We start from the raw sequence: 22,673 nt of genomic DNA, 5'->3' as shown, positions 1-22,673 counted from the left end.
CTTCACCATGGCAACAGTAAGTGCACTTAGTCCACAAACAGAAGAAGGCGCAGTGTCCATTTGGCCCCTGTTCCTGTCTCCCCTCACCCCCGAGTCCTCCTATGTTCCGTGTAGAGGCTCAGAGGACAGCAGCCGTCACCTTGCAATGACATCAGTCGCTTTTCTCTATGCCCAAGCCATGCAGGGGCGCGCCCGAATCTGTGGTAGTGTATCATTTAAAAATAAATCAAGGACTTCTCTAAAAGCTTGAAGAATAGCCCGAACCTCTTTTGTCCAGCAAGAAAGCATGACCGGCCTCTTCCAAAATTTGCATCTTTATTTCAGGCAATAAATTTGCAAGCAGGAATCTAGGTAAAGCCCCCTCGGCCCTCACCAATTCACTGTCCTTAGGAAACTGTGTGGTTCACTCATCTCCTCCTGGTGGTCATCAAGGCTCTGACGGAGAAGCACTAAGTGGTCCCGGTCTAAGGGCAAACTGACGAGGGCTGGAGCCACCACACCCTCCTGCTGTGGAGAGCGCAAAGGGTGCTTCTTCCTGAGCAAAACGCCCTGAGGGTGCTGCCGCTGCTGGAAAAAGGAAAACTATTAAATGCCTTGGACCATGAAACAGAGGCGTGGAGAGGAAATGGTAGGGAGGGAAGTGGGGGAGATAGGTAGCTAACCACCTGCACAAAACACAACTCTCCTCAGGGCGTTGGGTGGGTCCACAGGTTTCTTCTCTTTTTGGAGAGAAGATGAAAATTGACAGAAATGTGGAGACTCATTTAACACATTTCCCCAATAACCCCAAATTAGTCACATGCGCTGTAGGATGGGTTGGAGTAAGTAGATAAGGCAAGAACCTAAAAATAAACCAGTTTCTGATACAAATATCAACTCCTCCGTTTGAGTGCTGCTGGGGATTTGAACCCAAGGCTGTGCAAGTGTGAAGTAACTGCTTTGCCTCTGGCTGCATCCCTGGCCCTGTTTATCTGCTCTGTGACTCCAGATGAGGTACTGGATGTCTCGAGATTCCGGCTGCACCAGGACAGGGAGGATAATAAATTCTACCCCAGAGAGGTGCTATCAGGTTATGTGTGCAAAGCCCACAGGTAGGCTTAAAAAAAAAACAAAAAAAACAAAAAAATTACATTTCCAAGTGACCGCCACTGTGGCTTGTATCTGCAGGACCCCTTTTTCCAGCCTTCTGACATCATCCTGTCTTTCTTGTCTGTAGTCCGAGAGGTTTGCAAAACATTTTTATGAAGCTTCCATGACTTACTCTACGTGGTGCATGGCTCACTCCCCACCTCCCAGGGAAAGGTACGGCTCTGTGTCATAGCATAGCATGGATACACCCATGACTGGACCCAAATAACACCTCCTTATAAAATCATGTCTTCCAGTATAGTCTTTTCCTTCCCACTTCCTGAAGCTTTTCCCTCCACAATTTTGCTCTTTTTCTGCCCCCTCTAACTACCTTCCCTTCCCCTTTCTGCATATTGAAAGCCTTATTCTTTTAACTCCAGTTCCAATGATAGGTTCCCCATGATGTTTTCCTTAATCTTTTAGGCAGGAAGTGATCCCTCCCTTGACTTAGAAATTGCCTAATAATTCATCATGTATTAACAGTATATTCCTCTACATTTGTATGATGTCCGGCCCTTGGGCACGAGGCCGTCATTGAAGCTCCTCAGGGCAGCTGACAGTGCCAACCACCACATCCAAAGCCCTCCTCGGGCTTTGCAAATACTCTGCTTTTCTCGCTGTCCCCTTGGCTTCTTCTCAGGGCTACTCACCTCCTAGGCCTTCAGTGAGAAAGTGCTGCCCATTGAGGGACTTCGGACAGCACCACTGGAGGGTGGAGGCCCACATGTGGTGCTGGGGCGCCAGTGTGCTTGAAGCATCTCTCGGGCACCCCTCCCCACCTCTCCTGGCCGCAGTGTCCCTGGTTCCAAGGCCTGTGGTTGCAGGGCTCCAGCCTGGCCATCCCGTGGTCAGCCTGGATGCGCTGCCTAGGGTGTGATCCTGCTGCACCTGTTTCTGTTAGGGCTCCTGTCACGCTGGTTTCAGGCCCCCCCACGTCTCACTCGGAGTCCATCTGCATAGACCCTGGTCTAAAACCCAGTCCTGTTCCTCGAACCAGGGTTTAGGACTTGAACCCATATCTTTGTGGAAGTAGTGGGGTTCCAATTTCTTCATTCTCCTTTCAGATTAGGGTTCTTCACAGTGGTTTTCTTGGCTTTCTTCTCTCCATAGGCATTTAATTAAAAAAAAAAAAAAGGGACCGAAACAAGTGTTGTACTGGCAAATACAGGGATCTGTAAATCAGTTATAATAAATGCAAAGGCCAAACAAGCTATCAGAGATGCATCTTTGTGACATACTGTCCTGGAATATGGTTAATTTCCTTTAAAACCATGCTTGAGGTGATAGGGATTTTTTCTTTGTTGTTGAGTCAGGGTCTCGTTCTGTAGTTCAGGCTGACTTTGAGTTCACTTTGTAGTCCAGACTGGCCTTACACTCACAGTGATCCTTTTGCCTCAGCCTCCCCACATGCTGGGATGTCAGGCATGCACCACCATGCCCGGCAGATGGCAGGTTCTTTAAACAATTTGACGAATTTTACTTTGACAGGGTCACAAGGCTGAGAGTCCGTAGTGATAAGCACTGATCCTGCAGAGGTTTTTCCACACAGATACACAGTGGCTGCACCTTACAGGACACGGAAATGATCGTCCAGCAGAAGAGCCATCCTCAAGGCCGGCTGGGAGCGCTGGAGTGAGAAGGTGCCTGAGGCTGGGAAGGTGCTTGGAGGAGGGGCCTCGAGGAGGAGGGGGACAGTTTCACGCGTGGTGCGGCCAATGGGCGGGTGACTGCTGTCTTTGTGAAGGGAGCAGGTCTGAACATACGCAGACCCCTGCAATGTGCAGGGATGCTGAGACTGGCTGTCTGAAAGCCAAGAAGACTACTGAAGCAGACATGGGGGTCTGCTTTACATCTGTAATCTCGACGCTCTGGAAGGCTGAGGCAGGAGGATCCCAAATTTGAGCCTAGTCTAGGCTGCTTAGCAAGACCACGTCTAGAAAGAAACACTGAGAATGCAGCTCGGTGCAAAGGTCCGGGGTTCCGTCCTCAGTACTGAGAAAAGTCCTGCGGATGCATGGGAACTCAGCCTCCAGGCTGCTGTGGGAACTCAGAGTCTTTAAAGTCAGTTGACTGGACAGTCACCGGGGGGTCCCAACGTTACTCTGGGTACACCTGAGGTTTTCAGGAGAAGAGAAAGCCAACAGCAGTAAGCAGGGAACCTGTGGGCATTCAGAGCTATGGGGAAAAACAAGCGGGACCGATTGTTACACGCAAGGCCTCATGGTGATGGTGACATGCAGCAAACACGAGTGGGATGGGAGGAGGGACCTGAGTCCCAGGGCCCAGGATGCAGGCGCAGGAAGTGGCCAGGGCCAAGTCCCTGAGGGGCACCGCCTGGCCTGCTCCGACCTGGCAGAAGCAAGCCCGTGAGGCCGGGGCAGGAGGGTAACGGGTCATAGAGACATAGCCCATGACCACGGGGGCTGGGGACTCGCGTGGAGAGGAAGTTGGCCTCCAGGAGGGGCTTAGCCTGGAAAGGAACGGAGGAGTAGACAGAGGAGGGGTGGATGGAGGAGGGAAGGCGGGAGAGGAGAGAGAATAATAAATACTTCCCGAACAGCGGGGATGGGGGGCAGGCGACACTCGGGGACTCTACAGCACAGGGTGAGCCTGGATACATGCCCCCTGTGTGCCTGTGGGCACTGTGGGGCGATCCTTTCCCCAAGGCTCCATGTGGAAAGAAGGAAAAGAGTGACAAAGGGGTGACCCTGGTGACACCAGTCCAGCAGCTGACTGAGGTCAGTGTTGACAGTGGCAAGTTTGGGGATAGCGGGGGCCCTTGGGTGAGGTAAAGCAAATGGCACTTTGCCTCTTGGTGCCCCGCAACCCTGGCATAGAGCCACGTCTAATCAGGAGGAGGATGTTATTGAGCCATAGCTGAGAGCCAATCTCCTAAATACCTGGCCAGCACCCCCAAGCTGTGCAGGCCCCCAAAACAAGAAAGTGCTGAGAGTGTCAAAGCTCAGAGCAACCAAGGAGACTCGCAGAGTCATGGAAGAGATCCTGGGGAGGAAAAGAACATGTGCAGGACACCGAGGAATCTGAGGAAAGCACGACTTCAGCCAGCAGTCACATGGAGGTGCTGGCTTCTGGCTTGTGACCAACACGCCGAGCTAGTGTAGGGTGTCAGTAAGAGACTGGGGTGGAGGACACAGGAAACCACACCCCACTGTCCCCGCCCTGTCTATCTAAATTTTTTCTTTTTTTTCTCTTTGGGTCTTTGTGAGACAGGGTCTTGCTATACAGTTCAGGCTGGACTCGAGCTCACTTTGTGGCCCAGGCTAGTCTCGAATGCACAAGGATCCTCCTGCCTCAGCCTCCTGGGTGCTGGGATGACAGGTGTGAGACACTGTGCCTGGCTATCTAAAATTTCTAAAAGGAAAGTGGATTGAAAATCCCCATGCATCTCCCTGCAGCAGCATGGGGATGGGGGGCAGGAGGGGTCCTGCCCCGTGGAGGCCGTCACCTTGTGACACCCTTGATTCACACACGATGTTCTGAACCAAACGGAAGCATGGAGTGTTTCTGTTTTCTCCCTGTGTGAAGCTGAATTTCTCATAACGAGCAAGATAAAAATAACGCCCTGGAACAAGCTGCCCATTTCAGTACCACTTGGTGTCACACTGCTGCATACAGAGCCACTAATTGACAGATGTACCAAGTGTGTAATTATGAGCAATAGTGGATTAAAATTTCTCCTGCAATTAAGATGAAAATAATCAAGTGCCCCACCCCCAGCACGAGCGTGGCAGGGGCCCCCACCTTTGGCTCCTCGCTGTGTTTCCATGGGGTGGCAGAGATGGTTCCATGGTCAGCTGTCCTCGTTCTGTCCTCATCGTGGTCCTGGTGGTGGCTGCATTTGCTATTGGTCAGCTCCTGTCACTGCCAGCTATCACCTGGCCCTGGACATACCAGCCCCTTCCTCCCACACCCCACTAGCAAGGAGGAATGGCGGTTTCTGTGTTGTAAGGTCCTGGGAAACTCACCGTCTCTTATGAATGTAGTCTTTAAGCTTTCTCCATGCTGAGTAAAATGTCTCTTTACTGAGATATTTTTAGTTTAGCCCTTTGAGGATGCCACCTGGTTCCTGTCCGAATTCTTCTTTTTTTTAATTTTATTTAAGGAGAAAAAGAAAAAAAAGGTACAAGTTGTACAGAATTTCAGAAAAAAATAAACAGTAGGAAATCACTAGTTAATGGGTTACATACTGTCATCCTAGAAATATTTGTTCAAGTTACAAAATTAAAGCATATAAAGTGGACATTCAAACAGTGACACTGCAACAGTTCTGTTCAATGATCCACTGAACAGAACATCCAAAACTCAGTAATATCATTGTCTATCTTATACACTTAAGTATACATGCAGTTATATCATTTAGAGCACTTTGTTTTCCTCTCTTTTGTACAATGACTATTACACTTTTTGGGTTTTATTACTCCCACAGTTCTTATTACTGTTTTGGAAGAAAGTAAAACCAAATGTGACATAACAGAACAGAGTCAGTCAAATCAAAAGGGCGGACATAATAGATAATGTAAAAACATAATACAAGGTGATCAACAATGGTTACCATAATGCCTCCCACTATTACCAATAGAATTGCCTATATCATCAGTTATAATAAAATTGAACAAAACAGTAAAGAACGAAACCAACAGAACCAAAACATTGGAGACATTACAGGTCTTCAAAAGTAGATAATAGTCAACCAGAATGGGCATCATAATGAATCCCACTATCGTCACAGCTGTTGCCTAAACTTTCGAACCTGGTACAAGCAAAACAGAATAGAGGAACATCAGTCAAAACAAGATGGTGAGAGCAATACAGGGCTTCAAATCAAGTTAATAGAAAATCAAAGTGGGTTACTATAATATATCCTGCTTTTTAAAATTTATTTTCCCTTAATTAAAAGGATAAAAATAAAAAAGTAAATAATAAAATGGAGACTGAGATAAAAGAGGGCATAACAACAAAACAGCGCAGATCAAAACATAACCATTTAAGCAAAATAGTGTTTCACCACAAGATAATCCCGACATAAAAGTAGTTACCATATTGTCTCTTTCCTTGAAATCTTTGAGTATAACTTCGTATACTGTAGCATCAAATATATCAAAACAGTGTAAAACCATTCAAGAGAATGACAGGATTACAGGGTATTTAGAATCAACTATCAGAAAATGAACAATGGTTTCTGTATAATCTCCTTGTCTATAAAAGTTTTTGTTTATACTATCACATATAATAAAATCCAGTAAGGTACAACATGTTAAGACCTATGGAGACAGAAGAACAAAAGCTTGTTGGGACTTCAAAACAAGATGATATTAAATCAGCATTACCCATTATGACGTCGTTTTCTCCAAAATAGCTGTTCCTATCATCCAATCTTCTCTGCCTCATTTCTGTTGAGCTCTTTTTCTGTCATTAGTTGTCAGTTTGTCTTCTTCATTTTGTTTTCTGCTCCATTCATTGTGGCCTCTCTGCCATTATTTCTGGATTCTTCGTATTTTTCTTTTTTAGTATATCCTGCAGTATTCTCTGTAGAGTTGAATTGGTGGTTGCATATTCCCCTAGTTCCTCTTTATCCTGGAAGCACCTTGTTTTTCCATCAATTTCCAGGGATAGTTGTGCAGGATATATCAATCTTGGTTGGAGCTTATTGTCTTTCAAAGCTTGAATTATTTCCCCCCACGCTCTTCGTGATTTGATGGTTTGTGCCGAGAAGTCTGCTGTAATTCTGATGGGTGTTCCCTTGTAAGTGATCTGTTTCTTGTCTCTGACAGCTTTAATCTTCTGTTCTTATATTGGATTTCTGGTATTTTGATTATTATATGCCTGGGTGTAGCTCTGTTTGGGTTGTAGGTGGCTGGGGTCCTGTATGCTTCATACATCTGAGTATCTTTACCTTTTGCTAAATTAGGAAAATTCTCCTGGATTATTTCTGCGAGTAGCTTTTGTAGTTCATTTGTTTGTGTCCTTACCTCTTCTTTTATGTTCTTTATTCTTAAGTTATAGATCCTCTTATCATCTTCTAGTCTTTGTATTATTGCTGTTTGTTTCTTTGTTATTTTTAAGAAGTTTTTCATTTCATGCTCCCATATTACAAATCTGCCCTCCAGTTCAGATAATCTATCCTTAGTTTCTTTCAAGCTGTTATGCCAGCTTGCAATAGAGTTTTTAGTTTCCTGGTAATCTCTTTGAAACTGCTTCACATATTCTATGTTTTCTTTATTTTCTCCATCAAACAATTCTGCCCTTTTTTTCTGTTCGTCCATTCCACCATCTGTTTTTTCTTGGGTAGTGCTTAGCATTCCTCTAACTATTCTGCTTATGTCATGCTTCAGGTCATTAATAACTTCATTCCTGAACTCGTCTATGAGGCTCTGGAGATAGCGCTTTATGTCTATTGGTGCTGTGTCTGCTATTGCCTCTTTCTCAGGATTGGGGGCCGAGGAGCCTTCTTGTTGCTCCCTCTTCCCATATTCTTTGTTCCTTAAATACAAGCGTATATAGGAGGCCCAGCTTCCTTCCCTGTCGGCCACAGTCTGAATTGCGCCAGCTAGGTGTTCCTGCCCATCCCAGCACACCAGGGAGTTACGGACCGGGCAGCCTATGTGGGCCCCGTCCCTCCAGGTCAACCTACCGAAGGCTTCACCACTAGGGTGCACCTCCAGGCACTGGGACCTGGGTTGTGCTAGCCTACTGGGTCTCAACCAGCAGCATCACATAGCCTAGGCACTGCTCACCAGTCCCACTTGAGAGGGGGATATGTGACTGAGGTCACTACAGCACCCTGTTCCAGCAAGTCTGCCCGTTCCCAAAATGTCCTCTGTTGGAGCCTCCTAGACCGTGGAAGAGTCCCAGTTTCCCTCACTCACTGCAAGTCGATGCACGGCTCCTCGCCCCACGTCCCACTCTCAACTCCGTTCACCGATTCCCATTCTCAGAGCTTTTGCATGTCTTTCTCCCTGCCGAGCCAATTCAGACACAGCAGTGGTGGCAGGAAACCCAAATCGTGTCTTCCAATGGTGTGGGCTCCAGCTTCCACGCTGAGGCTTTATCTGTTCCTGTTATAGCACCAGGATTGCATTCCCGTTGGTTTCTCTCAGCCCAGTTCGTTCTTGGGACAGCAGGGTATATCTCTTCTTGCTAAGGATTCCTCACTCCGCACCATTTCTGGATTCTAAGCTGGGTCTCTCATGGAGCCTCGGTAGCTGTTGCTATCTGTCCGCCATGTTCTCCCGGCTCCTGTCCAAATTCTGATGGGTATGATTACTATATATATAGTTGTCAACTTTCTGTCCCTGGGAATCATGACAATCATACCTCACCTCCCGTTTAGGATTAAATAATGTTCTGGTTATTACTATTATTATTCAGCCTGAAGAATGTGTCTGTGTGTGAAATGATGCTGACCCTAAACATTATTGTTCCTGAGTCCTTATTTGGCAATAGGAAGAGTTGGCAAATCTGTACTGTTTCTCCATCTCTGAAATTTCACTTTTGAAATACAGCGTCTGGGGACCATTGATGATCTGAACCAGAGCTTGGCTTTGAATAGTGAGGGGAACTCAGCTGCAATTTATTTTACCACAAGAATCTTACAAATCTGGTGAAGCTGCCAGGGGTGTTCGAGTCTGGTTCCATTGTTTGCACAACTTCTTGTCCTGCTTGTGGTAAAGAGGAAATGGGTCTAAGGGGAAATGGAAGAGGTTGTTTCCTGCTCATTGCCAGGTGTTATAGTGTGTTCTGTGTCTCAAAACCAGACAGCAGGGTTCTATTTCATAGGAGAATGGCTGGGCCGGGGGCTAAGGGGAAGGGTTGGTGAGTTCATCTGTGTTTTTGGCAAGAAGTAAAAAGGATTTATCAGTGCAGTGATGGCCATGACAAAAATTCCACCTTCCCAGATCCAGTAGCATCTGCATGGGTACGACTCCAAAATCTGTTTTATTACGCACACTTACAGGAGTCATTTATAGATGACTGTATTGCTAAGCAACACACCTTGGGCCTCTGTGCTAACTAACTGGGTGTTTAAGTGGAATTGGTCTCCTAATAAGCACATCAGTCTGTAACTGAGTGGAAAACTGGGAAGCCGCCTCTGCCTGGCTCAGGAGAAGGGGAGCTGCATGATCATCAGGGCTCGGTCTCCTCGACTCCACATCTCTTCTGTGCTGCGCCTGGACCTCCTCCTTTGTGGTGTGCATCGTGTTGGATTTTGCTTGTGAAGGCAGCCACACGTCTCCTCCTAGTTTGCATGGGCTTAGAATCACTGTCCTGTTTTATTCTCCTTACTTTTTCCTCTGTGGTTAGCTTAAGACAAGACACAAAGCCGCGTCTCAGAATCCCATTCTTTCCTTATGCTCTTTGAAAGGACAGTGGTGGAAGGGAATGAACAGCTTTGTCACAGAGGGGGCTTTTTATAATTACAGCGCAAACGCCAGGCCTCTTGTCCTTCTGTACACCATCAAAGAAGAATCAGCAGACTTGAGAATCTCCTTCCTGTCTCTTTCTGCTGCTCAAACTAAATAAGGGAAACTCTGAGCCCTGATTTCTTTCTTATCTGGTGGTGGAAGCCAGGTGATGGAAGGCTCAAGAATGATCACAGGGTTTTCCTCCACGTGGAGAGAATGTACTCTGAGAGCTGGGCCGGTCACGGTGGGCTGGGGGCTCCTGCCTGTGCTCCCAGCCACGCCTGCTTCACGCCATGGCAGTGACCCCTTTCGGGCTAAGCTCCTGTGCTGGGCCACTCAGGAGGGTGCCAGGGACAGAAGTGTAGAGAGAATAAGGGTGACAGGCCCAGGCGTAGGGTGCTTCTGCGACTCGCTTTTCCCTCTGGTGGCCTCTGCTCTTCCCGTTTGGTCCTGTGTCCTCCTGGAAGAGTGGGTCGTTATCACCCTGTGTGTCTGGCCCAGCATTTTTGCTTTTACCCTGTCATCCTCTTCTGCTCCTTTGTCTTTGTCCCTCTGCCACAGGAGATCCTGATGTACACCGTGTTTGGAGCCTCAGAACTGAGGCTGCAGCATCCTGCTCGGAGGGGCACAGGGAGCCCAGGCAGCCAGGGCCAGGGGCTTCGTCCAGGAGACAGCTCTGCCCCAGCAAGCACGCAGTGGGTGAAAGAGTTTTGCCCAGGACATTATGATGGTGGAAGGCCAAAGTGGGATGTTCACCCTGAGGTCACTTTCTCCTTCCCTTATTACAGCTTCCTTTTTCCTCTCCCAGCATGCACGAAGAAAATTCCAGCCAAATCCTTGTTGTCATCAATGCCCACCCTGAGCACCACCCCGTCAGAGGTTACAGATGTTCCATACCCCATATTCCGGTTGAAGGAGACAGCCCTATGAGTTGTGTGCTCCTTCCCACATCCTCAGCTTAATAAACCTGTTCATTTTGTACTTTTGCTTCTCAGCGGGTGCTTGTGTCTATCAGCATTTCGCACTCAGTAGGGCCAACCTGTCTGGGATCACAAGTTCACAAGGGCTAATTCTGCATGCTTCCCTGAGGGATAAATGGAGTTTTGGGATTGTAGGATCACCCTTTGGAGACTTCCCATTAGCTCCTGGCATGGGCCATCCTCTCCCACCCACTAAGACTAAATGAGTCTGCTAAAATGAAGAACACCACTCCAGAGCAAGGTCTTCTTAGCATAAGATCATCTCTGCCCCCCTAAGTCACCCTAGGGCTACCCGCTGCCTTCTGTGTCAGAGACTCTGAATCTTCTGCCAACCTGGAATCTCCTGCTAGGCCTTTCTGTCACTGCACACACCCACTGCATCGCACACACCCATAAAGAGCGGCCGGTTTGGAGGATCTGAGTCTCTGCCCATCCTGAGGCACTGCCCACCTAGCCGCCTCCATGCATTACTAAATTTCTCTATTTCTCATTTCATCCTTCACTGAACCCCTCACACAGGCAGCTGGGGATTGTGGCCAGGTCCCTGTTACCAGCCTGAAACGGGACCGAAGACTCTGGAGCATCCAGGCCTGATCCTTGGCAGGAAGGGGTGAGCCTGAGCAGAATCCACAGCCGGAGGCAGACACAGCAGTCCTGGGCGCCCTGCAGCTTGGCATGGTGTGGAGCAGCGTGTGGGAACAGCGTGTGCCAGGGCCGGGATCCCGAGCAGCTTCACAGAGCTCCAGCGGCGTTCGGCAAGGCGTTCGGCAAGGCGAGGATGCAGGAGAAAATCTGGAGGTGCACATGGGGCTTAGGAAGCCTGGCCAGGGCACTCAGGGCCCACAGCGTGAGGACCGCACCTCTCTGGGTCTTCAGAAAGGCCAGGAGCAAATGAGCAGTCTTTGATCATCCAAGACCTCTGGCAAGGAACCACACAGAGAGCAAGGCTCGCAGGACAGACAGACAGAGGAGCCAGACAGATGCCAAGTCTGACCGGTGACCGAGGGGCAGAGCCTTGGTTATCCTGGCCTGGTGCTTTCCCTCCCCGCTGGTCCCTGCCGGGGCCTTAGATGTGAACAGGGAGAAGAGGAAGGAGAGGAAGGAGGAGCCACCTCTGAATTACTTACCACAGCGGAGGCTGTCTCGTTTGGAGAACATAGAACCACATGCGGTGTGCAAATTAGTTCAGGGTACATGTGTGTGCGCGCATGCATGTGCAGAGCATCAGGAAAATCAGAGCCCCAGGCCTCCTCCTTCGATGGGCCTGGGGTCTGAAGTGCATTTCCACGAAAACTTCTCTGATCTGTGTGGCTCTGAAATGATTTTATTCCAGCCAACGCTTTACGTGCAGCAGCCCTGGTAATGCTAGGGAGTAATTTCCTGTGTTTGCTCTCTTGAGATTCTCTCAGGGTATTCTTTTGGGTGCAAGGAAAGAATTAATTTGGCTACTATGTAAAATTTAGAAGATTTTAAAGAATCCTTTCTTATCCCCCAGTGTCTATTTCCAATAAATAGAGAAATGAATAAGAGATATAAGGCTATATCATGAAGTACTGAAAACAGGTTAACCAAAATTCCTTGAGGAAAATCACTATTTTGGTCCTGGTATTAACATTAAGCTTTGAGGGTAAATAATTTTTTGTCCTTGGCACAGAATTGTAAACAAACAACCTGACCAGCTAGTCTTTCAACCCGGACAGCTTTGGATCCCAGTGTAGACAGCTGTGGTGAGTGTGCTGCCCAGATGTTGGGGTAACAGGGTTTTCCCACACCTGCCGGCAGCGTCCCCAAGCTCAGGACAGGCCTTCTCACAGGTCAGGGTCTCAGGAACGGGGAGACAGCACCCCAGGGCAGCATCTAAATGACTTTAGTCCAAAGGACGAATTCCTTAAGGACATCTAATCTTGCACAGATATTTTCAAATAACTTTTTTCATGACTACAAGAGTAACATATAACTTGGGAAGGTAAAAAATAACAAAGCAAATTATTCATCCATTATTCTATAATCCGATGGCTATATGGCTAATGTGTTGGTGGTATATCTCTTTTTTTCTCTCTCTGTGCCTATATAGTTTAAATGTTGAGATTATATGATATATATTTTCTATATACTCTATGGAAATTTAGAATATAATCTCTCTTTGGTATGTGAATTTTGTTTTTATTTTTTATTTTCTTGTTTTTTGAGGCAGAGTTTCACTTGGTAATACAGGCTGACTCTGAATTCATTTTGTAGCCCAGGCTGGCCTCAGACTCGACAGTAATGGGATTACAGGTGTGCACCTCCATGCCTGCTTGTGCAATTGAAATAGTACTAGTAAGTGTATCATCCTTGTGAAGTACATTCATGGTTTATGTCAGATACTGCCCCCCCTCCCCGCAACTCTCATGCAATCATGGACTCAGCTGAGTCTAGTGTTTGTGATTGGTTCATTAGACAATGAACTGGGATTGGTGGTGTCAGTGCTGTACCTGCCCAGGGGTGAAGCCAGCATACAGTGTAATGGAGAGAAGACGGTGTCTCCTTGCTGTTTGTAGCTGCCCTGCCATGCCACACTGCCTTGGAGCTAACTGAATATGGACTGAATCCCCAAGAATTGTAAGAAATAAACTTTTCCTTCCTTCATTTTTTTTTTGTCTTTTTCATTTTTACCGGTACCGGGGATTGAACTCACGACTGCCTGCTTTTAAGGCAGGTGCTTATGCCGCTGAGCTAAATCCCCAGCCCCCATTCCTTCATTTTTGGCATCAGGTATTTTGTCTCAACAATGAGAGAAAAGTAACCAAAACGAGTACTATGTGTAAAATAAAGCATTTTTTTTTGTTTTGATGCTTCTGAATTATACAGATGGAGGCTGTAACATCTGCCTTTTATACTTTTATACAAATATTTTAGAGCATAAAGAAAAAAACAACAACATTAACAAGATTCAACCTTCACCCTTCGGCCATTTACAGAGATGTGCACATAACTAACGACCAGATGAGTTAGGTGGTCTTTCACAATAAAAAAGAAGATAAATTTCCAGATGCTGGTTGGCCACAGATGGTATAATTGCAGCTGCAGCTTGGAAGGTTCCAGAGAAGGATGGTGGGTGGGATTGCAAGGGGCAGATGACTGGGTGGTTTAGGATGGAGACAGGCAGCCAAGGAGCAGAGGAGGACTTCAGAATGGGGACAGCGTGACCCAAAGCAGGAGAAGGAAAAACGGCAGGGAAGAGGACTCAGGTTGATGGTGGGCAGCAAGTAGAGGAGGGGTCTGAACCCAGACCAGGGAAGTCTTTTTATCATCAAATCCTTCATCCAATCAGAAAGTATTTCTGCAACAACTCTAGGAGTCTACTGCTGTATGACGAGCTTTATAGGACTATGTCTTCCAGGACTATGTCTTTCAGGTCGATTCTGGCCTGAAAATAGTATTTTAGAGGGAAAGATTTTGAATAACATTAAAGAAAAGAGATTGTTAGTGCTTAAGATCATCACTTTTTTTTTTTTTTTTTTTTTTTTTTTTTTGGTACGAGGGATCAAACTCATGCTTGCCAGGCAGGCACTTATTTCGCTGAGCTAAATCTCCGGCTCCAGGATCGTCATATTTGGTTAGTTGAGATCAATTGTCCTTTTTTATTAAAAATATTGAAACTTAGCTTTCCCTCATTTGCCCTTCAGTTCCTTCCTGCAGTCCTCTTCTTTCGTGGTATTCTATTTGCCTTAACTCTGAGTCAGTGAAACCTTTGGAAAAATAGAATGTATTTTACTGATATCATTTTTTGCTTAGTGTGGAAAATTAATTTTAAGCTTTCATTAAATTGGCTTTTACATTATGTGTTCTGAAGCTTATCTTGTCAAATGCAGTTTGGTGTAGGCAGAGGTGGAAACTGCTCTTCACTGAAATTAGTGAGCCTGCTCATTACCCACCAATGGTGTGTTCAGTGACTCCCAAATAAAACACCTTTCCCTGCAGGGGTCTCCCCTCCTGTGTTTACTATGGTCTTAGAACCCATTATGTAATTAAACAGTTGTATTGTTTATCCAGCTAATGCAACTCAGTACAAGCCAACTTAAGAAGGCATTTATTCAAGCCCAAGAATACACGTGAATATTTATTGCTATTGATTGATTGATTTTTTTACCATAATAACTTTCAAATTTGGACCTTCAGTTTTATATTCTTAGATCTAAATATTCTGAACTCACTCTGTAAAGTCTCATTATGTATTCAGAGACCAAAGTTTTGCTGTTCCATCACCCTTTTCAGAGCGGTGTTAACAATGCAAAATCAAAACAAATGCCAAGTGTTGGGATCTTCACAGCCCAGCAGTCCCAAGTCACTTGCCTGAGTTTTAGTATCTGTGTAACCTCCCACGGCTTTAGGGGCTCGGGGTGTTGTCTTTTCACCTCCACCCGTTGGTTTCCTTTCACCTCTAACGGGGTGAGGAGCATAAAGCTGGTCAGAGCCCAGGAAGCTTCACTGAATGTCCCTGTAGTCATGGACACGGCCGTTCCTGCAGGGGATTGGTGCTCTGGCCTGATAGATCTTCCCACAGTCTGAGGGCACAGTAGGGCAGGTGCAACTGGAAGTCGTCAAGGTGCCTGGTGGTTCTCTGCTTAACAGAGCTGGTTGAAGTCAAGGCTTATGTAGCTATAGTTAATTAACAAGCTGTAATTTTCCTGTTTCAGAGTTGTCAGTTTGTCTGAACCACCTTGAGAATAAGGCACCTCGATATTTATCCTATCTATCTATCTATCTATCTATCTATCTATCTATCTATCTCTACCAATCTACCTATTTATCTGCTATGGTTCTGCATTGTGTTAAGCTGAGCAGTTTAGAAGCTGAACTAATTTCGAGACTCAGCAGGGAGCCAGGGTCCTTACTCTGTAAATATCCTCATCCTGTGCAAGAGGAGGGCACGGAGATTTTGTGAGTGCTACCCCTGCCCTAGGGGAGGGGGTGGCCTGCTTACAACACAAGGGAGGAAAAGAGGCTTGTTCTCTCCTTTTTGTTCTGGCTGCTTTTGCTGGTGCCACCATAAAGTGTTGCCCCTGTGCCATGCCACTCTTCCTTGGAGCCAGCTGATTATGGACTGAAACCTCCATAAACAGTGAGCTAAAGAAATCTTTTCTTCCTTCATTTTGGGTGTTGGGTATTTTGTCTCAGCAATGAGAGAAAAGTAACCAAGACACTATCAATCTATCTTCTATCTATTTATCATCTATCTATCATTTATTCATGTATCTATTATCTATCTAATCTATCATCTATCTATCTCTCATATATCAGCTATCTGTGTACCTATCATCTATCTAATTGATCTATTTATCATCTATCTCTCTATCTGTCAATCATCTTTATCATTCACAACAGGTGTAGGCAGAGTAAGTGAAGTGACCAGCAGCTTTGGAGGAGGAAAAGCTCATATTCTTTAGGAGGAGGCTCCTCTGGAGGCCAGGCAGCATTCACACTATGGAGCCCATTGCTAATACTCCAGATGGTCTTTGGGTCCACACTCTGAAGCCCTAGCTCCCCTCATAGATTATCCGGGGTGATGGGGGCCGCCCTCTCCCTCACTCCAGGCTACCCCCCACTCCACCCCCACCACCCCAGGCTGCCCGCAGCATTCCTGATGGGCAGCCACACACAGTTCCCTGAGGAGGAGGAGGAAGGGGAGTCACCTCAGCGGGTGGGCAGCCCACCATCAATGGCCGAGAAGATAAGAAGCTTTCCTTTAGATTTGTGTCTGGCCCCCTGTATTTCCCATCACTGTCATGAGTCATAGTTGCTTACTGGAGCCACATAGAAGAGTCTACCACTGGCCATCTTTCCAGTGTTTGAAGCTTCCTTTGAAAGTGACTTTCCTCCTGTTTTGTTTGGTGTTGTTATTAAAGGCAGTCTCAGCTCCCTAATCCTCTTTGTCCTGTACTGGAACCGAGCCCAGGGTGTCCCATACCCCAGGCGAGTGCTCTACCACTGAAATACATCTCCACCCTTTTTTATTTCTTACTTATTTTTTGCTGTTACCCAGGCTGGCTTTGAGCCTCTGCTTTCCTTGTCTGTCTCCCTAGGAGCTGGAGTCACAAGCATGCGCCTCCCTGTCCAGCTTTCTGCAGAGCTGTGTATTCCTTGGGCCTCTGTAGTCCTTAGAATTTTCTTCTTTTTCGGTGGGTGGTGTAATTGTGTTTGAAACGGAGCAGTTTTATTAGCCTACTTCCTGTCTATTGAATTTTGGGAACCTGATTGCTTTCTTTAATTTTGCAATTTTATGTGTTTTGTTTCAAGCTAGAAATTTTCTACTGATAAAAAAATTCAAACAACATTATAGCCTTTCCGTACATGTCAGAGGAATTTATTCTGGAAGAAAAAGATTTACCTGTAACATTTTTTCCTAGATAATCTCTATATGGGGGCTCTACTGGTAGGCTGGAAGGCTAAAAATCAAAGAGCCTGTTGTATAACTGAATACTTTGCCTTTTTAATTTTTCTGAGGCATTAGGAAAGAATTGGCTGGTCACTCCTATCACAATTCATTTTCCAGACAAGGGGTCTCCTAAATTTTGCACCTATTGGAAACAGATGTGCTAAAGACTCCACATAATCAGATCTAACAATTCTGTCTTATCTGCTTTTTCACATCACGTCATAAGCAGCAGGAAAGCAGGCTGCACCTCCAGCACTCCGGTTTGGAGATCTCAGCTGTCAGCCCAGCTCACTGTGTACCAGTCCCGTTCTCCATGTAACTGCAGGCATGGTCTGCTGAGTGTCTGCCACCAGGTGGAAAGCACTGTGCTTCCTTGAGCTTCTGTAACGTGATTCTCATTTCCTCCTGGGCTCTCACCCAGCAGCTGCCTGCAGGTCCATGTCTCACGGTGGTGTGGGTATGCTGCTATTCATTCGGGCAATGTTTTCTCTACCAGAGACACTCATGCCCATATTTCCACTAAGAAGTCGGTGGAAAACAAGACAGGCTTCTGCTGTGTTCTCCAGCGCTCTCCTGGTGCTACCCTGCTTGCTTCTGAAGTCGTAGCCACATTCTGGGTCTTGTGGTACCTGTGCTCCATTTCCAGCTACCAAAATTGGTCATGTTTTGGTGAGAGTGAGTTGGTGCAGGGGACGCTGGGCTCCTAAACCACAGCACTGACTGCAGAGAGGTTAGCGGGACTCTGTGTGGGACGAGACTCGGCCCTTGGGTGCAGATGTGGAATCTTCCTTTCCTTCCCCCCTCTCCTTCATGCCTCTCCCCAGCCTCCTATGCTCTTTCTTCCTTTTCTTTGAAGACTCAGCTCTGTTTCCAAGGCTTTCATCTGCCGGGGAGGCCTGATGGGACCAGGCGGGTCCAGGTTATCTAGGGCAACCTCTCCTATAGTCAACTGGCTATGGGCCTTGATCACATCTCTGAAACAAGACCTGTCTGTAACTCCCAGATTGGTGCATGCTGCCCGCATCTGGGGCTGTGCCCGGGGAAGTAAGTGGCAGACAGCACACCTATGGAATGTAACAACCCTGGGCTCAGTTCCCAGTACAAAGCGCAGGAGATTGGGGAACTAAGACTGCATTTTAGTGGCAACACCAAAGGACACAGGAGAAACCTGTGTTGGAAAGGAGACACAGCATGACAATGATTGTAATAATAATAATCATCATCATTATGACCATCAGCACAGGGTCTTCTGTCGTCCTCTCCAGCATCCAAGCTGCCTTCTCATGAGCTCGTCTCTTGTGGTCCCGTGGGTACTCAGGTACTCGGGGATTCATTCTCCGAGGTGTACCGGGAGTGACGGCAAAGAGTTCTACGTTATTGGCCGAGGATAATGGTCCTTCAGTTAGCAGTTACCACTGAGCAAATTGAAAACTCTTTCTCCATAAGACAAAGCTTCATGCACCTGAAGGATGCATTTCCTTTGGCTGGGAATGGCCTTAGGATTGTGTGAATACTGTGAATAGTCTCCCGCAGTGGAGTCCACTGAAATGATTAATCGCATTTTATCCCAATATTGTTTAGAATTAAGGTGTGGAATGGCACCCCAGAACCACAGTGCACCCTGATTTGGGTGTCTATTAGTCTTCTAGTCGTGTGGTTAAATAGCAGCTTCCTTCCCTAAATGTGTAAGTCCTCACCTAGGAGCCTGTGCATGGGAGCTTATTTGGAAAAAGAGATTTTGTAGATTCTGGGATGGATTTGAGATGAGATCATTTTGGGTCCTCAGAGTGGACACAAAACCCAAGGACAGCTGTCCTTACAATGCAGAGAAAACATGGACACTGAGGAAAAGGCACCCAGAGGCTGGAGGCTGGGATGGGAGTGTCCTGGCTTTAACCTAAACAAAGCTGGAAGCCCCAGAGGCTGGCGGAGGAATGGAGATGCTGCCAGTACTGGGAGGAAGTGCAGACCCCGGACACCAGGCCTTCTGGCCGCTCGGATGGGGGAGGACATGATCTCTGTGGTGTTAAGCATTAAGTTTGGGGCACTTTGTTACATTAGGACACTAATAAGCCAGTTCCAACCAGAGTCTCCGCTTTATTCTTGCCTCCACCCAGTGCAGACTTCTGTGTTTTTCAGATTTGGTGAAAACCAGGTTTGCATCTCTGGGTTTTTGGTGCTACAGATGCTGGACAAGTTCCTTGAAAGCCCACATGTGACATTTCTGAATACACTGGCTTCAACCAGTGGGCTGGAGATCCACGAGCTCTTCCAAAAAGTGCCACTGCCCTGAGATGAGGTCTCTTGTGGAGGTACAGGGGTTCTCACCCATGGAGCCCTGTGAGTGGCACTTCCCTTCTCATGCCAAGTGCCTACCACTTTCTGTCCCCTGCCGGTCCCTTCTCATGGGGGTGCGGGTCACAATAACTTCTAAGCGCCCGGCCCGAGGACCCCCTCTCCCCTGCTTCACCCTCTGCTTCCTTCCTTGTGCTGCACAGCTCCAAACTCCCTGGACACTCGCTCCCCTCCCCGCCGCCCACGCGCAGCTCTGAGCTCAAAGGACAGGACTGTCCCTTTGTGCAGGGCCCTGGATCAGGTCACCGCAGACAAGTGGGTGAATGGACATCCGGTGCCGAGAGCCAGAGGGTCACTGTCTACCTCCGCGTTGGACTCAGAGTGTACAAGGGTTCCTCTTTTGTCACTTGCTGTGTCCCCTGCCACTGCACTTCCGGATCCTAAGAGAAGCTGTGATTAGTGCAAGCACTCCAGAGGCCCCAGTACCTTTGAAGCACCTTGGAAGACAGGAGACTCACTGCCTCACCGGCCCTGGGCTGCTCCACTTCCCCTTGCTCTGCCACTCACTGCAGGCTTTACTGTAGCGTTTCCCACGGAGCTGCAGGAGGGCCTGGAGTCTCCGGGTTGGAGGGACCCGGTGGGAGGTTGTCTCTTCATTTTAGCATCATCATCATCATCATCATCATCATCATCATCGCTCAGGGGCTGAACCCCGGGCCTCTGCACTGAGCTTTCTTCTCACCTCCCTTTCTTATTGGCATCTCCACAAGGGGTTCAGTTGCCCAGGCTGAGCTGCAACTTGGGATGCTCCCGCCTCAGCCTCCCAGAGGGCTGGGCTCACAGGCGTCCCCTGCGGGAGACTGCGGTTCCCGCCCCCTGCGGGCTGGGGTCCTCCTCCCCTCGGCCAGCCCAGCTCCTCCTCCGGGTCAGGAGTTCGCAGCGAGCCGCGCGCACCGCAGGTGCCCGCGCAGGGATCGGGATTTGGATTCGGATCAGGATCTGGATTGGGATCGGAATCGGCCCCTTCTCTGCCCGACCCGGCGGACCCGTATCAGGAGTCCCGGGCTCAGGTGAGAGCGCCCGCGTCCTGCGCGCACCGCCGGGCAGCTCGGAGCGCGCATGGGGTCGCGGGGCGCGGTGAGACCACCTGCGGGGACACCAGCCACCCGGACTGCGCGATGGCACCCGCTGGCCTCCGACCCGGGACCGCGACCCGAACCGTAAGCCCGGAGAGGGACCTCGCTCTGCTCCCGCTCTCCAGCGAGAGGACAAGGCAACCCCGGAGCAGCCCTCACCGACCCCGCCCGGCCCAGGGCTCGCAGGGGGACCCGGGCCGGGAGAGGAAGAGGCCCAGCGGGGTACCCAGCGGGTCCGCGGGCCGGGAGGGCGATGCCCGGCGCGATCTCCAGAGGGGAGACCAGGACGAGGATGGGGCGAGGCCGGGACCGAGGATTCCTACAGAATTCCTACAGAGGCTCCTGAGCTTTACACTTAGAACCAGCAAAGAGGAATTTGGGAGCGATTTCCTATGCCTTGTCTGCGTTACTATGGTTACCTTAAGTTCCCCAATTACCTCATCTTTCAAGGGAACCTGTTGGAGTGAGATAATCTCTGAGGGCCTTTTAATAATACTTAAGGTGTCTCCCACCTGCAAAATGTGTGATTCTTTAACTCGTTAACTGTTAACAACTGTTAGGAATATCACAGGTCTCATGAAACTAACAAGCCTGCGTGGAACTTGGCGTTTGACTTCTGTGCGTTTATTATTTAGGTTTCCAGGACTTTCCAGCGGAAAGCTGTAGGGAAAGGAAAACACCTGTAAAGAGCTGTGTCGTTTACCCACGACTGCTTAGACCGCTTTCTGTCTGCCAGCAGGTGCTTCTGACTGCGGCGGCAAAACCGCGGGGCTTTAGCAAAGCGCGGTTCTCTCCTAGGACTGTACGCTAGGAGGAAATAAAAACCGTCCTGGAGGAAAACACAAATTATATCGTTTCTGCGGATTACTGCTCTTGGAGAGTACTGGTTACTTTTCAGAATCAGGCTGTGTACAGAATGTTAATTAAGAGAGTGGCTTCAGATCACTGTAAAACTGAGCTCCATAGCAGAGGCAGAGATGCAGACTTTAGTAATGCATTCAGTTGTCTTGGAATCAACCTCAGAAAATACCAGAGATTAATTAAACAGATGAGGCAGAGGTTAGGCATTCACACACCACACACACACACACACACACACGCACACGCACGCACACACACACACACACACACACACACAGAAGTGGATGAGCAGTGTCATGGTACAGTATCAGGGAACCTTCGCTTCTCTTGTGACTGAAAATAAATCCTGACTAGTCCAGCAGACAGAGGATGATGAGTGAGCTTTGGTAGCTACTTGAAATGTTTTGCTGATGGTATTTGCAAAATAACTGGAGAGTTAGTGCAAGTCAGGATAAGTTTTGAGGTGCTGGTGGCTCTTTTGGTTGGCTTTGACCTCAAATCATAAAATCCTCTTTCCCCATCCACAAGTGCTCGGTGTGCGGTGTGGAGAGCAGGATGGGTCTGATGGCTGCGCTGCGATCGTGTTTTAACTGATTCCTATACTTCTTGGCCTTCGGCTGGCAATGTCATTGATATTGAGGGCAGCAGGTGGCCCTCATGTCTCATGGTGAAGGAGGCGGTCATCTCCTGTGGGGCAGATGCGGAGAGAGTTAAGGAAATTGCGTGGGACAGAGCCCTGGCTGCTGGTCAGGAGTGCATGTGGGTGCTGGAGATCCAAGCAGACTCAAGCATGGCTCGGGGACATCCCCTTGGGGCCAGCAGCTTTCCTCCTCTTCTTCAGTGTGGGTGTCTCTTCACACTTAGCTCAGCCAGGATGGGACCAAATGGTTTGTGTTTGTGCACTGCAGTAACTTGGGGAGGGCTTGGAAATAAAACATGTCCGGAAAAAAACAATCTCTTGGCAGACTCTGCACTGTGTTCTCTATTCCAAGAGTCAAACACACATGTCCTGTGGAGTTCAAATAGAAAAAGGAGCAGACAGTCTGTTCTGTGAGTAGGCTTCCCTGTGATTTACACATTTGGATTTTAATTACATTAGAAAGGCACAAATATACCCCTACTGGCCAGAGTTAGTATGTATGGCTTTTTGGAGTTTCTATTCCAATGTATCTGCTTACAATTCAGGATATTCCTTCTGAAACACTTTTTATGATTCCGTAGTAATAGTATCTATGTCTTTTAACACACTTGATCTTGTCAATCTTTACAAAATTTCATCACTTTGAACGGTAACAGGTGCAGAGAGAAATACGTAAAATACATTTATGAGTTGACTAGCAGTGTGAGAAATCCCAACAGAAAGGGAGCGGCCCACTAATCCTCTCTGGGGACAGAACGCTGCTCCTACCAGGTGACTTGCTTGTCACAAGCC

At 47.9% G+C, this 22,673-nt stretch overlaps 1 protein-coding gene across 3 annotated transcripts in view; it reads left to right on the top strand.

The window, feature by feature from the left end:
- Positions 1–20,042: 20,042 nt before the first annotated feature.
- Positions 20,043–22,673, top strand: part of Lepr (leptin receptor) — a 72,746-nt gene continuing 70,115 nt past the window's right edge. For all 3 annotated transcript variants that reach the window (XM_023561333.2, XM_063259054.1, XM_063259056.1), the window contains exon 1: positions 20,043–20,314. The gene's annotated coding sequence lies outside the window, so the exon portion shown is untranslated. The remainder of the gene's footprint in view (positions 20,315–22,673) is intronic.

The sequence above is a fragment of the Cavia porcellus genome, unplaced genomic scaffold (genome assembly GCF_034190915.1).
Source record: "Cavia porcellus strain 051 isolate PalLab524CR breed Dunkin Hartley unplaced genomic scaffold, mCavPor4.1 scaffold_1, whole genome shotgun sequence".
Classification (NCBI taxonomy): Eukaryota; Metazoa; Chordata; class Mammalia; order Rodentia; family Caviidae; genus Cavia; species Cavia porcellus.
Note: the sequence above shows the minus strand (reverse complement) of the source record. Positions and strands in the feature narration are given on the sequence as shown.